The sequence below is a fragment of the Lycium barbarum genome, chromosome 12, assembly GCF_019175385.1.
Source record: "Lycium barbarum isolate Lr01 chromosome 12, ASM1917538v2, whole genome shotgun sequence".
NCBI lineage: Eukaryota > Viridiplantae > Streptophyta > Magnoliopsida > Solanales > Solanaceae > Lycium > Lycium barbarum.
In genome coordinates, this window is record NC_083348.1 from 70,337,995 (window position 1) to 70,353,740 (window position 15,746).

Here is a 15,746-nt window from a genome sequence, read left to right on the forward strand (position 1 = left end):
TATGAACTCATTTGATTGGACACGACATTTAAGAAAGAGAGACTTTTTAAACTTGTAGTTCAAAATAAGCCTTGAAAATTTATGTAGTTGTAAATCATTCATAAAGTGAATTTATTTTCAAATTAGGAAAGAGTTCACTCATTTTGGCATAAATTAAAAAGGAAATAGGTTCAAATAAATTGAAACAGAGGGAGTAATTTATTTGCGGAACATAAATTTATATTTTCACATTTAATAACTCACATTAGATCCCTTACAAATCTTTTTTTTTTAATTTTTTTTTATTATATATGGGTAGGAGAAGGGAAAATGGGGGAAGGGATTACATGTGGGATTTGAATCTTCACCGATAAGATGAAAGTTCAGATAACTAACCAACTAAGCTACTAGATACCTTACAAATCTTATGCGCTACGAGGCAGATTTTTGAAAGGCAAAAATTAAAGACCATACTTATTTAGAGGGCAAAAATAGACACCAGCCAATTTGAAGAACAAACCGTGCAATTTCTTCACTACGGAGCTTTCGTGGAGCTTGATCAGATCAGTGTTTTAAAAGACAGTTTCAGAACTTGTCTCGGAATGAGGCACTGGAAAAATGCTTTATGGGTCACATGCGGGGCTTAGTTTCTGTGAGGCTTATGCCTAAACATCCGACTGTACCCCTAAACACGCCTCGCTTAACAGTTCTTACAAAAATTATATGTTAAATTCTTTAATTAGTTGACCCTCATTATTTTTTAATAAATGAATGGTACTTAATAGTTTTTCATCTATGAAAATAAAAAGATTAGGTGTAACTCAAATAACAATCGTAGTATTTAATTTTTTACTATTTGAGAACATCGTGAGGGTCAATATCGTTTAATATTTCTTTAAAAAATGCATAGCTAATTGTACATTTTCACTTGTTATTGGTCTTTTATTCTATGTATCAAAATTATCAATTTTGTTATTTTGCTATTTGAAAGTAATTTTATTTTTATTCATAAAGGAGTTACATTTTAATTATAATACTGATAAGATTTATTGATTATTTGCTTATAGGGAGATAAAATAAATAGTATGATAGTAATATTATTTTAAAAAATTGTGATTCTTTCATTGCTTGAAAATTATGACGTTAGAGTTGATTTGCGTTTCATATTAGCTTTTATTTTATTATACTGTTTATACTTGTAAAATTATGTTATGTATAATTATAAGTCGTAAGCGGCGTAACATTGTACCCACATTTTACTTCTCTAAAATAGCCCCAACAATACATGCCACACATAAAAGATGGAGGTTTTTTTGTCTTTCAGCCGAATCACCCAAATTGTCCAATTTTCTATCTGCTTTTTGCTCCCAAATATTATCTCTATAGCGCTTCAACAGAAGAAAAATCTTCATCATCCACAATTTCTCAAATTCTACTAAATATTTAGTGCCTCTCAATTTTTATCAGGTTATGTATATGATATTTTCCTCTATTTTCTTGCCATCTGATTTCGGGGTGCCCAACATTTGATTATTTCAGAGAGAATTCAGACATATATTTTTATCCAGTTGGCTTAATATTTATCTTCAATCATATTGCACAAATGCAGTCGCAAATCGAATAAATTCTTATCTTTTGGTTCTTAATTTGTCTTTGTTTTTTATTTTTACCAAATCCAACAATACACACTTTGTCAAGGATAGCAAGAACAAAGGCGGAAACTGGAGGTAGAGGCGGAAGAGTCGGGCTTACACAGATTCACTATTTAGGCCGTTATCGTTCATCGGAGAATTTTGCAAAATTCAATTTGCAGTTTCACTCACCAAATTTTGACCTTTTCTTGACGTCAATATTTGTTATGTTGCCGGAAAGTTTAGCTGAAATATTCCTACAAGAAGATTGAGGAGGATTTGGCTCGCTGAAGTTTAATCGGGAAGTTAAGATGGGAGAGTAAATGCAGATAGAGAATTGGGGAATTTTGGGTGATTTGGGTGGAAGACAAAAATGCCCTCATCTTTAATGTGCTGTCATGTATTATGGGGGTATTTTGAAAAAATAAAATATAGGTACAATGCTAACTTACTATTTAAGTAATAGGTAAAACCTCCTCCCGCACACACACACACATATATATACACAAACACACATATACATTTTATTTTTATTTTTATGTAATTTTATCTATTTAAAAATATTTATTATAATTATATTATCTTATAAAATTTTAAAAACTAAAATACCCATGGGCTTCCACCTATACCTTGAGCTTACTCTCGTGGAGACATATATAAATCGCCTCTCTGTGTCCCTGCCTCCTGAAACATTGACTGAGACGTGTTTGCTATTAGCTGTGGATGTAAACTTGGATTTAGTCCAAAATGATTAATAAGGCTTGTTGGGCTTTTTGATTATAGATAATAGGGAAAATTAAGCTCTATGTCTAGTGGGAAAAAATACTTACACGCTATGACTCATGTTTTGAGTTTATTATCCGCTTTACCTTATATTTGTGTATAAACGTCTTTTATGAGCTGCTATAGATTCTTATGTAAGGTTGATACATTATGTATATGTATAATGCTTTGTTTCGTGTCTAATATTGTATAAACAAAAAATATGGCTATGTGGCGTAATATTTTATGTTGGGATTCTGCTACTCCTCCCCGGTCCATTTTACTTGTTCTCTTTATTAAAATAGACGGTTCAAAATAATTGTCATTTTAGATAATCAAGACATAATGAAGTATTTTTTTTTCATCATTACGCTTACTCAATAATATGAAAAAAGATTAATATGGTGAAAAAGAGTAGAATTAAATTGAGACCAAAGAATAAATAAAAATAATTTAGTTAAATTACTTTTTTTAGTTAATGTTTTTTTTAAGAGACGTGTTAAGAGAAAGACAAGTAAAGATAAGAGAGTATAAAATAAATTTAATTATTGAGACGGGAAAAAGAGTGTATAAATTGGAACTTTACAATTACTTTTTCCTTCTCCATACTAATGCATGAAGTTTTCTTTTTCCCACTAAAGGCACTCAACTTTCTTGAAGTATTAAACAAAATTTCTTTGGTATCAATACAACTTGTGTTTACTTTTCTGATCATTGAACCACCAATTCGCTGTTACTAGAAACGTCCTCTTTGGTGTACAATCTCGTAAAGAAAAAATTAAAGACTATGGTTTGGGGGCTTTTTCCTATTGACCCACTTCCAGGTTCTATACAAGTTTCTCTCTACTTGTAGTATTCTTTCCTTCAAAATTATTGCCGTTAATGCCAAAATCATTTGCTCATGGCTTCTTCACATGGGGGTACACTTTACCTAGTAACCAAGAAAGCAATGACACTTAGGAATTTCTAGAATTGATATTGATTATTATCCCTTTTTTTATCTTAACACTGACAACCTATAATGGGGTTTTATCTAAGTTTAGAGCATATTTAAAAGCATAGAATCTATGTAGGTGATATTTGGGATTAAGCACTCAAAAGGGTGTGACCTAGTGATCAATGAAGTGGAAGGAGAACCATGATGTCTCAGGTTATTTCTCTGCCTAAGCCTTGGTGGCCTCTACCAGTAGGTATTTGTGCTGGTGGGAGGTAGCAAATACTCGGTAGAATAGTTGAGAGTCGTGTGCAAGCTGGCTCGGGCATCACCATCATAAAATAAAGAAAAAGATTAAATAAAAGAAAATGATACCAGGATTAAGTCTTAGTTGCTGTTACTATGCTTATATTAGGTTTGGTGTTTAACAAGAGTCTCTTTGGTCTGACTAGAGACTTGTATTTTAGTGTAGGATGATTTATAGAAATAGTAGCTTACCTCCAAGTTTGCCTTGAAAAGACAAATTGCACCTTGGGGTTTGGCATAATGGTCAATTAATTGAGATGAAAACCATGGGAGATCAGTTTCAAATCCCATTAATGGCAAAAAAGATTAGGTGATTTATTTGTAACTATCTAAGCCGTCGTGGGCAGAGTTACGTGGCACCTGGGCTGGTGGGGTAGTAGGTATCCAGTCGAATTGTTGAGGTACACACAAGTTGGTCTGGACACCTCCATTATAAGAAAAAGACAAATTCAACTGCTAGTATTGGAACCGAACGTGACTGAATATAGCAGGATGGATATCAATATAGCAAGACCCAAGTTGGGCTTTGAGGCATAATTGGCTGATTGATTGAGCACTTATGTCCTATTAATAAACATATGCACAAACAATCAATTGTTTTAGTCATAGTTACAACACAAAAAATTTCATGTATGAACTAGTTTTACTAATGTGGAAAGTTGAAACAAGCCGTTCATGGCTTTTGTTGATCACATTTTGTTAATGACTTTTGTTGGCTGGTTTCATTTTAGACTAGAATTCTGACTGATTTATCATCTTATTAATCTTTTGGTATTGTCAATGCACCGATACACTGCTCGTTGTTTATGTGACAGGTGAAGATAATTACTATTTTATCAATAAAGGTGCATATAAAGTGGGTCGAAAAGGTAATCATTCCCAATTATGCACTCTCATAAAATCTTCCAGTTTTCAGCTCCCATGGTCTCCAGAAAGTGCAATGAGTTGGGTTAAAATCTTCCCCCAAGTAAACCTCTGGTCATAATTGTTGGCAGCACTCACAGGGAATGATTTGGAAGTAATTACTGGCTTATATCCCAACTCTGTTGCAACGCTACTGCCTAACTCACATTTTGTCAAATCATGTAGCTTTTGCTGTTTTAAGTTGAAACGTTTGATGCGTATGATCTCCTCCGCTACCATCTCTCCTATTTTTATCTGCCATGGCTTCTGGGAGGACAAAAGAGAAAATGCGGGGGTGGTTTTCTGCCATGGAGATGAAGATGGGGAGATGGGGAAGATGAGGCTGTAATTGTAATTTTAAAATGTTATCCTTTTTTAGTTAATGATACGTGTCACAGACTCATTGGTGTGTGACATACACTTGTTTGAAAAAAGTGATCAAACACTAACTTGTTTTTTTTATTTTTTATTATTATTATTATTTTTGGTTATCAAAAAGACACAGTTGTGGAAAGTTTGGATAGTAAAAGGTTTTCCGTGAAAGAGGGGTGTGTCAAAGGGATTTTGTTACAAGTTCGGAGGGGAAAGTATGTATTAAGCCTTGTAAATACCATGGTATGAAAAGAAGATGGAGGCAGTCAATGCTTACCATGACTAAGTACTAATTATCCTAATATCTTAGTAATATAATGATGTGAAGAACATCAACAAAAGAAGTGACTTAAATAGTCCATTGAGCAGTGAACTCAAAGAGCTCGCCTGGAGCCTTTGCTACTAATATCTGAAACAAAGCTACTTTTTCCATTCTAGATGTTCCAAGAGCCACCAAATTAAGTGTTGTTCTTTTTCCCTTTACTTGGGAATAGGAGACACAGGTTGTCTGAGCAATGCATTAGATCGACTTTTGCGTAGAGGTTCTTTGTAAAGAAATTCTCTCTCTCTCTCTCTCTCTCTCTCTCTCTCTCTCTCTCTCGTGGGACATCTTTTATTCGAGAGCAGCAGTTTTGCCATCAGGCCAAGTCTCTCAAATGACTTAACTGGGTGTTTTTACTCTTTTCCTATGATCTGCCTTTTGGTACTGGTGTCTTAACTGATTGTTTTTTCTGACAATATTAAAGAGTGAAAATTGCTGGTACTCTTGTAACAAGGTGAGTGGCTGGCTATCTATTGGTCAAAATGGATGACTCATCTTCTTTGAAGTTTAGTCAATAGTGCGTTTTGGAAGGGGACCGTTGGATGTGATGATGTAACTATTTCCTGGTGGTAGCTTCTTGTTTCCAGCTCACACGGTGTTCTAGTTGGAGAGAAAAGCACAGGAGCACTAAATGGATAATGGATAATTCTTATGCCATAAATAGACAGATATTTACCGATCCAAATTTAATGGCTAATAGGACCTTGTGGTGCTGGGGTTGTAATATTCTGCGAGTAAGAATCAAGAAGCAAAACATTTGATATAGTCAACATAGTCTCCGAGTAAGAATCAAGAAGCAAAACATTTGATATAGTCAAAATTTGTTAGCTGTCTTAGTGAGAGAAAGATAAGAAATGAATGGAGTACTTAAAAAACGGAAGAACTGGAAAACTGGTAGGGGTCTCTGTATACACATAAAGAACGAAGACAAGTGGTGAGGGAAATGTGATGGAAGGATAAGATTGTGTGAGAGATGATAATCTTTTTTGGCAGTTTCTTGATCTGTAAGCATAGGCGGACTTACATATGAGGCTTAGCGTGCCTTGGCACCTGTTCATGCTCCAGAAAGTTTCAGTATATGTATGCACATTTACACCTAAAAACTGATATATAAAAGCTTTGGCACCTGCCATCATAGCTGACAGAGGGAGGCCTGTTAATGTCTGTTATGCATCCTACCAGAGTTTAGAGTATCGGAATTTGAAGTTGCCATGAACTGAAGTTTTCAATTTTTTATCCTCCAGCGGACTCATCTTCTCCTTTTTCCTTTTTTTTTTTCCTTGTTTTTTTCTCAACCCGGACCCCTCTATTTATGCCTTCACTTTTTTCTTGATTTCTTGTTACTCTTTTTGTTGTTTCTTGTAAACAAGCAAACTTTTATCTCTTTTTTTCTTTTATTCTTTTCTTGTTTTTACTTTATTCTACTCAAGACTCCATTGATATGTAACAAAACAGACAGCCCCTTTTCAGTTTGTTGGAAAAACATAATTTCTTTCGAATTGAGATGGAGAAATATATAAAAAATTCAAAGGGCAACTAATGTAATTAAACAAAGACATATTGAAGTTTAGTAACTCTTTTCATCAAATTATCTAAGTGATAAATGCCCTTTCTTGCCTTGTTGTCATTTTATTCATTTTTTCTCTAATTTATTTAGTAAATATGAATTAAGAGAGAACAAACCAGACTTATTTTCATCTTGTGAAGATTACCCTAGTAATACAGACCGAAATTAATCCTAAACTGATGAACCGACCAAATGCACACTCTTATTTAGTCAGTATGGTGATTGACATACCTATCCCCCCAAAAAAAAAAGTATGGTGATTGACATATTTACATTAAAGGCGGTGGTACACCCGGGACTTTCAAATCCTAGGTCCACTTTTCTCTGTAAGCTTTTGAGAATCTTAATCTCGACAATTCATCTACGGTATTGTACCATTGCTATTTGTAGGCTATTTTACATCTATGTTGTGGGATTTGAGAGGCATTGTTGTGCCTTACTTTCCGTCACTTGAAAGTGCATATTTTTCAGATAGTACTCTTAAGGTGTTACGCTTGAAAGGTAACCTGTACTGCCCTTAAACGTTTTGTTTCACAGCATGTGATGTCATTGTCAACAAGGATAAAGGAGTTTCAAGGATCCATGCAGAGATTTTAGTAGATGAGATGATTTCTTTGGATCATTCGCTGAAGAAACCCTCGAATATTCTGTCTAAAGTACGTATAAAAGACCGCTCAAAGTATGGTACATTCCTCAACAAGGATCTGGATTCAAAGGAGAAAGTTCATGAGTTTCCAAATAAAGAAAAAATGCTTAAGGATGGGGATCTAGTTTCTTTTGGAACTGGTAATGCAACTTACAGGTGATTAAAGTTACATATTGTAACTCTTACCTCCTATATAGTACCTCTTAATTAGTGGACCATCAAGCCCACGGCACAGCAAATTAATGTGATGATTTATATTAAACAGATTCTCCTATGTGCCCATATTTTTCATTTGCTCCCCAAAGCATTCAAAGACAAATCAACTTATTACAAAGAAGGTGTCATCAATAGGTGAGTGATCATTTATGCTATGTACATAAATATCTGTTCAGATGGTTATGCACTTTTGTGTTTCAGGCTGCTTATAATATTTCCAGTGTGATCTGTTGAATTCTTGATGCGTCTTTGTTCAATTTTTTTCTTCTGCTAATGTTAAACGATTGTTTCCTACGCGGTGGAGAAAATGATGCACGGAATTATCACAATTCAGAAGCCAAAAATAAAATAAAGATTTGATGTGAATCATATTTGTCTTCGATGCACACATTATGTTGCTGTGGTCAAAAGGACCAAAAACTACAAGAGAATATCAAAATTTGACCTCATAGATAACCCTCGAGACCAGATTTGCTACTTGTTTTACTGTTTTTACATTAAAAGAATAAATACCTATATATTATCAAAAAAGATTAAATACCTATATAATTTGCGTTTACAAACATATAAAGTATCTTGAATGCTTTCATGCATTTTAGCATGCCCTGATCATAGTAGTCTAAAGTTGAAAAAGCACAAGGAACAGGGAATACCTAGATTATATTATAATATCAAAATTCAGAGTGCCAATTCTTTCCGCTATTTGTATATATATGCGCAGAGGATATCGTATTCCTAATATTATCAATCTCATTGCAGGCGCCACTATAACTAAAAAGTGGAGTTTGGACTGCTCACATGTGCTTGTAGATGACTCCTTTCCACTGACTGAGGATCTGATTGATGCTATTGTCGCTAGAAAACCCTTGGTTCAATATAGTTGGGTTGAGGTATTCTTTGTATAAATCACCTAAGATTTTTGTAAGTATAATCTGCCAACAAACATGTCTATTTGCATTTGGAGTTGCTGATATCTAGATCAAAATTGTAGTTTAATGTTGTGAGACTGTAACCGAATGTAAATAAGATTTACTAACGTGAGGAATATGATTTTACTGTTTCATGATTTGCTTTTCCTACCTTATATGTCAGATCTTTGTCCTTTCCCGTCGTTAGTCTGAAGATTTGAGATAGTTATTCAATCTTCCAGAGAGATCCAATCATAAACATGTGGGTATCATTATTTTTGGACGTCATAATTTGAGTGATATAATCAATGGTAGCGTTATGATTTTATTTCTGTGATGTTCAGTAACATCAGATAATCCTCTGTTCCTGTTGCATCAGGAAAAAAAATGGGTTTAGTTACTTTTTTTTTCATTTTTTTTTTTTTTTTTTAAAAAAAACAAAGATTAAGCACAAGTGTGGTCTGAAGTATTATCTCTATGCATTATGTTGGTGAAGAAGCCAAAGATTCTTTGAAGGAATTAAAAATTCCCTACATAGGTTGCAGTTGTCAAGTGGCTAGCCGACTGTGGAGAGTAGTTCTTAATTGGTTTGGGGTGCGATAGGTGATGCCAAGGACAGTAAGGAGTCATTGCATAGTTGGGGCTACAGAAGGGGCAAGAGGAGTCCTTCGGCTTGGAAGGTTGCCCCACTAGCATTGTTGTGGGTTATTCGGAAAGAGCGAAATAGGAGAGCATTTGAAGGGGCTGAACTAGATATTGTAGAGTTGCAAAAAAGTCTTTTGTTTCTAGTTTGCTTTTGGTGTTCCCATGAGACCCCTGTTTGTATAGAAGATTGGGTCTCCTTTTTTTTTTTTTTTGATGACATGGGAACCCACAGCCGCTACCCTTCGGGTGCGCACAGGGTAAACCCAGCTCCTGTGCAATAGCTCGCAAACCACACAGGAGAGATAACCCGCACTAGGCAAGCCCCGTGCGACGAGCTCGACCTAGAAAGCAAATCCCAGGGTCTCCTTTTTTGAGAATCATGTTTCGATGTATTTTCTCTCTTTGGTACACGGCTTGCAGACGGGGTCTGTTTCCCCCAACTGTTAATAAAATTATTACCTTATCAAGAAAAAAAGGTTTCAATACTTCAGTTTACAGTTTCAGCTTTCTGGTGCAGCTTAAAAAGCGTACATGATATAAATGTTTTCTTGGATTTGTGACTCCCTACCCTTTGAGAAGGGACCTATGTAGAGAAGTTCTCTTGGACTTGTGGCTCCCTACCCTTTGAAAAGGGACCTATGTAGAGAAGAAGCACAAGTATGTAGAGAAGAAGCACAAGTGTGGTCTGAAATATAATCTTTTTTGTTTTTGAGAAAGGATCTGAAATATTATCTTTCTGCATCATATGGGTTATATGGATTATGCACTATATGGGTTATATAGAAGAGAAGCCAAATATTTTTTGAAACCTAATTCCTTATGTAGCTTGAAACACTTTACTTTATAGTTCAGCTTTCTGGTGCACCTTCAAAAGCGTGCATGACATAAATGTTTTCGTGGATTTAGTGGCTCTTTACTCTTTGAAAAGAGACCTACATTTTTGTCTTGCAGACGGAGTCTGTTTCCCCCAACTGTTAATAAAATTATTACCTTTTCAAGAAAAAAAGGTTGCAATACTTTAGTTTACAGTTTCAGCTTTCTGGTGCAGCTTAAAAAGCGTACATGATATAAATGTTTTCTTGGATTTGTGGCTCCCTACCCCTTGAGAAGGGACCTATGTAGAGAAGTTCTCTTGGATTTGTGGCTCCCTACCCTTTGAAAAGGGACCTATGTAGAGAAGAAGCACAAGTGTGGTCTGAAATATAATCTTTTTTGTTTTGAGAAAGGATCTGAAATATTATCTTTCTGCATCATATGGGTTATATGGATTATGCACTATATGGGTTATATAGAAGAGAAGCCAAATATTCTTTGAAACCTAATTCCTTATGTAGCTTGAAACACTTTTACTTTATAGTTCAGCTTTCTGGTGCACCTTCAAAAGCGTGCATGACATAAATGTTTTCGTGGATTTAGTGGCTCTTTACTCTTTGAAAAGAGACCTACATTTTTGTACCTTTTGTAATTTTGAGCTCATAACTTCATTTTGCCGAGTTGTTCAAATGGATACTCTTTATTCATTCAGAAAACAGAAGAAAAGTGAACTTAGCCCTTAGCTCCTCATTTCGTAGCATCAAGCTCTTACAATATCCAACCATGAAGAAAGTTATTTTCCTCTTGTTTATTACTTTTTTTCATTCAAACTTGAGATCTGAAATCATTTTCTAATTGGTTAACTATGTATTTCAGCTAATTGCAGGGAAAAATGTTTGTACCAATATTCCAGGCTGCAGCTCGTAAGTACTGCATTAAGATTAATCACACTATGCTTTGCTGCTCTGAAATGCCATGTACAACATTCTCTTTTGTATGCTAACAAGATTAGCTGTGCTTGTTTTACCCAGTCATGCACCAAACTTGATGCTGGAAGGAGTGTCCGTGACAGTGGTAGACCCTCAGTCTAGGGAGTGTTGTTTGAAAGGATATACTTTTTTGTTGGAACCACAAAACAATGTGCTCGTTTCCTTAGTTCTTCTAGCATTCCAGTTGCTGTCTTGTGGGTTCAGTTCAGAGTTGTCTATAGCTTATCTTGATTTTTGTTGTGATGTAGTTATGCATAATAAGCTTTACTAGTTATCCCATTAGTTCAGCTGATAGTCAGAAGTAATGCTGGAAAGTTTTGATTTCTTTGCCTTTATTCAGCGTCTTTGCTACTGTTTTGCTATTACATCAAGCAAGTCATGCAAGATGACTTGATTGGTAATTACTTAGATATTTGTGCTTGACTAAGATCATTATTCCCTTTTCCTTGCAGTATAAATTTGAGGGCAGGTTGCAGTCCATACTGGAAGTTGGGGGTGCCAACGTTTCTTCTGCTGAAATGGTCTGTCCTAATGGCCTGTGTTATTGTTGCCTACTCCCCCTTCCCCGCTTTCCTCTGTTTTCCTCTCTGCATCTTCTATATTGCTCATCCCTTAAGATTGAACTAATGTGGTAAATCCTAGCATGTTTGAGAAAGGTGTATGGCACAACCCTTTGAATGATGTATTTCTTAATGGATTGGGGGTCAAGTTCATAAATCAGAATGCTTGTTGGAAGGGGGAACGACAAATATTTTGAGGATACAAATTGCCTAAAGAAGCATATTAAAAACTGTCAACTAACATAAGTTCATCCTTGTTGTCCTTTTCTCTTTTCGCATAGGACTTGGTAAATGGCACCCTTGGTACTTGTACCAGAAATATATTACTTTTAGTATATAAGGTTTCTTCAACAGTCAGCAAAGTGGTGGTAATTTCTTTTGGGATTACACTGGGTGGTTGTTGTTGTTGAGGTGATTCGAGGATAGAAAAGTGAAAAAGGTTAACGGTAACTCACAGAGGTGCATAAATAGTAACACAAACAACAGTGCAATCCCACAAGTGGGTGTCTGGGGGTAGGATGTAATCATAAAGAGTAACACCTTAGTAAAATACCCTGACCACAAGGCTTGGGATAGCTAACTGTGGCTGCCACACTTCGTGTGGGGTGTTTCCCTAATTTTTGCTTTATTAAGTCAGACATAATGGCTTGCTAAGCAAACTTAGACTAAAAATTTGTTTCAGTGATTAATTCTCGGAAAGGTGAGAAACTCTCTTAACATGGAGTGACAAACCAAGTTAAGAAGTGACCTTATAAGAGCGAAGAGGTCATTATCCACCCAAAAAAAAAAAAAAAAAAAAACTGAGATAAAGAAAGAGATAGAGAGAGAAGATGACCTATTATGGGAATGGCTAAACACAGACGGATGAGATTTTGGATTCATACAACTCCAAATATACTGCATGAGTCTTGGTTGTTGAATCATACCTTTAAATTCCCATTTTTATGATTTGATGCCAAGTTTCAACTTCTCTTTATTTTTCCTTTTTTCATGGTGTGCATGGGGTGCTCATGGTTTTGGCATTCAAGGTGCAAATTATAGAGACTAGAGATGTTTGCTTATGGTTTTGCATGCAAGATGCATACTATTTAGTATTGAGCCACAGAAGATTGTAGGTATTACTGTTTAACTTTACTGGCTCATTTCACTTTTAGGCCTTGGAGAAAAATGGAAATGACCGTCTGGTATGTGTAGTTCCAGCAGGATCAAGCAGCTTTAAGTGTTTTTCTAACCAAAGTTCCTTGCCTTCGGTGAGCGAGATAGATCTGGTTTCTGCGGTTCTATCTGCATACTTGGATCCTTCTCTAATCACATCCCCACCGGGTGAGTGTGGTTTAACTTCAGGATTTATGTCTTTTTCTTTGCGTTTGACATGTCAATCGGCTTTCTTTGCATGCCTCCTTCCCAACCCTTGCACCCCCCTCTTAATTTTTGGTTTGAAACTTTTACCAGTAGATTTGGACTGCAAAACATGATATTGCTAAGGTATTGACCACTAATTTACAGAGGATCGTTATTTTGAAGCTTGTTAAACAGATTATGAACCATTGACTAGCTTGGGTTTAACCTCCGCACTGGGGCATCCGTGTCTCTCCTCTTCACATGCCCAAACCATCTCAATCTCGCTTCTCGCATCTTGTCTTCCACCGAGGCCACTCCCACCTTGTCCCGAATATCCTCATTCCTAATTCTGTCACTCCTGGTGTGGCCACACATCCATCTCAACATTCTCATCTCAGCAACTTTCATCTTTTGAACGTGAGAAACCTTAACTGGCCAACACTCCGCCCCATACAACATAGTCGGTCTATGCAAAAAGATTACAAAAGAAGTGAAAATTCACTGGTCTTTATCAGGGCATTTTGGTACAACTCAGTGCTGATAAGATGTGCATTGTTATGAATCTATGTTATCTGCCAAGTATGTCTAAATAATTGTCCTCTGCAGTGGTCGTGACATCTTCATGCTCCACAGATGAGACAGTGGTTGCAGACTCAGATGCAGAAACAGAAAGTGCAAAATCAGATCACATTGCTGCTGCTGTCTGTTCAATAGAATCTTCAGAGCATGAAAGCAAGAGAACAACTTCTCCACACAAATTAGAATCTGTAGAATATTATAATGAGAATAAGTGTTCTGTTCAAAAAGTTATACCTAGTGATAATGCATCCATGAGGGACATATCTCCCGGTTCAACAAAACCTGGTAAACGTGATGGAGGTCACATACCCCATGATGATGCTACCATCCATGACCCTGAAGGTGGTTACATCAGGCGTTTAGGTGTCAAAAGTGATAATACAGTGGCAAAAGAAGATATCACTGATGAGCGGGAAAATGGGAAGTTGGACATCATATATAGCCAAGATTTAATTGTTAGAGATTCTATCATGTCATTACCAGTCTCTTCTTCAACAAGTGGTGGAGTTACAAACTTTAAGCGCTTCTGTAAGGTTTGTATTCATTGCAATGTGTTATATGAAATATATTCATACCAGAGAGCGAAAATTTCCCACTTTACTTTCTTCAACATGCTTTTCCTTTAATGCTGAAATGTCAGAGTTCAATCAGCATCAGAGTTCAGCTAGCAGTTTCAGCTTCATCTTGCCCTATTAACTGTCTAAATTAGCGCTGGAAAGCTAATATTGCCTATGATGACAATCCATGTGGCATTTACTTGTCTAATATGCAGGCGGTCAAGTAAAATCCTAGGTTTGATTTGATTGCAAGTCCAGGAAGCATATCAGTCTGTAGATATAATATTGCTTAGTGAAGGTCCTTATTAAAAAAATTGCTTTCTAAAGTTCTCTGTAACTTTATTGCTTCTGTAAAGTATATTAAGTTCTGTCCATGAACTGCAATTCTAAATTGATGCAACTTCATTTTAGGTTTGGTTCCTCTTCTTCTTTGGTCAGTGGATTTGATTATTATGCTACACTTTAAATGCTAATTTTACTGTTCTTGTGGCCTAATTTTGTAGACAAATGCTCTACCCCAGAATAGCTTTGAGATCTTCATTTCGTTCTCCAAGTATCCATATCAGTAAGCAGCTAAGTCGATCTCTGGTTTTTTATAGTCTTTATGGCGTATTATATTCCTTCGATGTTGATCCGTCCGTGATCATGGTGGCAGAGAATCTGAGTGTAAGAATGAGGATGTTGCTGAATCCATTAAAGAAGAGGGAAAAAAGAAAACAGATGGAAGCTGTCGCTGAGGACCTGTTTATCAGTGAAAAGGTCAGTAATATGACTTATATTATTGTAGCTAAAATTGAAGCAAATATATCTCTTAAGCCAGTGCTTCTATTTCTATATCATAGGGAAGACGACATGGTGTAGCTGGTTCCCTGCCTGGGTTGTATGTTCGTAGATAATATGGTAAGTTTCTTTACAGAGTTGAAGAACTATACCTTCTTTTCCTTAGATGCAAAGCACATGCAGCTTTGTGCTTTGTGGAGGGAACGAAACGCTAGATGCTTCAGAGATGAAGGAAATTTCATTCAGAAGATCAAAATAGATTGTTTACTTTTGTTTTATTTTTGGTGCAAATAGAACTTTGTTAGTGGTGATGAAGTCGTTATAGATCTTATTGAATCCCCTGAAGAATGGAAAAGATTTTTTTCTTTTCTTTCTTTTGGGCAGATTGTAGATTCTTTTGACAGCACTTTCTTGGTGCTTTTATTTAATTATAAAATACTTACCATTTCGAAAAGGCTCTGTTCGTATGAATCAATTTGCTGACGCAGCCTAGCATCTTTGATATAGAGCAGAGGCATATAAATAATATTATCATTTTTGACATATGTCCTCAAGTTTGCTCCCCTCTTTTCATATTCATCAGAGATTAATTTTAAAAAGGAGAGAAGAATGGAAATAAAGAATTCCTTTTTATCAAAATGGCAACAAATAGTGGTTCATTATTTGGATCATAATAAGGCGCTGAAATGGCTCATTATCAGTTGAAATTTTTTGTTGTGAGGTCATTACCTAATATAACGTTGTTATTTGCATTCTGCATCAGGTAATGGGCTATACATTTACCAGCAAATGCAGAAAAGGAATGGAAATTTCTCTGTGATAAAGTGGACAGTCATTCACTGCAACTGCCCTTTGCATAACTAGTAAAACAGTAATGATAATGCCTCAGTTCCGAAACACGTCGGTTCAGCTATATTTGTCATCTCACATAAACAT

General features: G+C 35.8%; 1 pseudogene; it reads left to right on the forward strand.

Moving 5' to 3' along the window:
* The first annotated feature begins 1,279 nt into the window (after window positions 1-1,279).
* On the forward strand, window positions 1,280-15,709 carry LOC132625135 (nibrin homolog; annotated as a pseudogene).
* The last annotated feature ends 37 nt before the right edge of the window (window positions 15,710-15,746 follow it).